At 42.8% G+C, this 2243-nt stretch overlaps 1 protein-coding gene across 2 annotated transcripts in view; it reads left to right on the plus strand.

Annotated features, from left to right (window-relative positions):
- TAF5L (TATA-box binding protein associated factor 5 like) overlaps nt 1-2243 on the plus strand; it is a 21950-nt gene that overhangs the window by 13443 nt on the left and 6264 nt on the right. The gene's annotated exons all lie outside the window — the stretch shown is intronic.

A 2243-nucleotide genomic window follows, 5' to 3' on the forward strand; every position in this document is an offset into this window, starting at 1 on the left:
CCACCCCCACCCCCTTCCCTTTCTGCTGAGGTATTTTGGGCATGCATTGTGGAGTAACTACTAATGTCTTAGGGGTCTGTGAGGCTCTTCTGCGACCTGTCTGCTTTGACATGCAAATTTTATAAGCCTGCTCTTGTCCTTGTTCTTTCCTGTAGCAGCTGTAAATGCTGCACTGAGGTGCAATGAGTTTGTGCTGGGGTCATTGTTTGTTAGTCTGAAATGCTGATCACCCTCCTCCAGCTGTCCTTGAACAGACTGGAGTACATAGGCAGCCCAGTAAGAACAGGTAACTAGAGAAGGCTCCCTTCCCTGAGGAGCATGGAGCCTTCCTATGGATGGGAAGATGAAACGGAGAATCTGGCAGTAAAAACAGTGGTGAGTGAAAAATAGAAGGAAAGCCTCTCAGAACAACCAGTCAGAAGGATGGAGAGAAGGGGAAAGATGCAGGAAGAGAAAAAGACAAAGTAAGGAAGGAGCCAAAGGAGGCTGGTCTGAGGCCTCGGGAAGAAGGAGGGATGCCTAAGTGCAAAACTCTATTTCAGGAATCACCTTAACCTGAGGTGAAGAGTTAGCACGGAAAAATTATACAAAATGTCTCTGTTAAGGAATCTGCAGTGTAGAAACTTCAGAGGCTTCCCACTCTGGAGTGCTGGAGACAAGAGCAGGGATGTGTGTGCCTTCGAATGCCGGGCCAGATAGCATCTTCTGGTTTACTCTTTTTTTGCCTTCTAGTCACGCCCTTCCTCCTCTAGATACAGCTGCCCACGTAGCATCTTATATCTGGTTAGCGATCAGAATTTGTGACTCTTCCTTTGTTTAATTGCTCCACTCTTGAAGGAGAATAAAAAAAAGCCTCATTTGTTCTTGTGTGGAGTGTTTAACAGGAGAAACATCCTTTTTTCCCAATGTTTTTTCTTACAAAAAATACCTAGTGGCAGGGTTCTGTTTATTTTGGAAGTGTGCAGAGAGCTTGCTGTATGCAGAGATCTATAGTTAGGGATTGCTTTATTAGGCAGCCTGAGAACTAGAGGCAGGCATCCAGGTGAGGTAGCACAGCGGCATGCTCACTGCCTCCCAGGTTAACCCCTTCGGCAGAGTGAGCAGATAAGTGGGTCAGACTAGCCCAAGATGGAGCTATGCACTTGTTTTCTTTATAAGCTGCAGGAGTTCATAGGACACATGACTGTGTATTGCCTGTCATGGAAACCAAATATCAATAACCTGCAACAGAGGAGAATTTCTCTGGTAAGTCAGCAGGTCACCTCCTTTGGCTCCAGACTATAGAAAAGTGAGATATTGCCAGATTATCAGGAGTGTGTTTTAGCTTGGCACGTAGGCACATACTTAAGATTGTGTGTATTATGAAACAGCCATGGAACCTTGAGTACAAGTGGCTCTTGCTAGCTGTTTAATATTTTGTGTATTCTGCAGTATTTGTGCACAGGTCTAAAACTAAAAACTGGTCAAAGACCAGCACAGATCAAAGTCATTGCCCTGAATAACTTCTACCACTGACAAAACAAATGGCGACCTGATCAAGAGTTCAAAGTTAAGGGAGGATACCAGCCTGAACACACTGCTGGTTACCTCACACTGCTGGTGTCCCAAATTCAAATGAAAACCTATTGACTCCAAAGAAATAAATTCCAGTATCTGGGAGCCATAAGTTAAAATACCTGTGGGGTCGCAAGTGGGAACACACCAGCACCCACTTGGGTGCCATGGGCATGGAAGCCACAGATAGTAAGACCAAACAAGCCACCCTGACTGGGCTGCAGTCATCAGTAATGTGAACAGGGACTGTGTTTCAGACTGTCACTGTAGTCTGATCAGCAACAATTCACAGCGATAAATCTGATGAAAACTTTGATGAAGAACAAAAATTCTGAATGTGTTTTGACATTACTTCAGTGAAACTTGGCTGGGTTTTGTAATGTTTCTAAATTTTGCTTAGTTGATTTCTGTATTGTGGTAATTAGCTTTGGATACTGTATTTAAATAGCAGTGCCTGAAATAATTAATCTGCAGCTTGCTTTATGATTTGCTGCAAGGATATAGGTCCTTCTGTTTATGAAGATACAGAAGTCTAAAACCATGCTAGTTTCAGTGGATCTTGTTCAGGGTGGCACTAAAACTACACTAACGGGTTTATTAACTCGTCTTGTATGCGTGTGTGTGTGTGTGTGTGTGTGTATATATATATATATATTATATATATTTATATATATATATATATATATATA

Source organism: Athene cunicularia (assembly GCF_003259725.1).
Source record: "Athene cunicularia isolate RWA chromosome 3 unlocalized genomic scaffold, athCun1 chr3_part1, whole genome shotgun sequence".
NCBI lineage: Eukaryota > Metazoa > Chordata > Aves > Strigiformes > Strigidae > Athene > Athene cunicularia.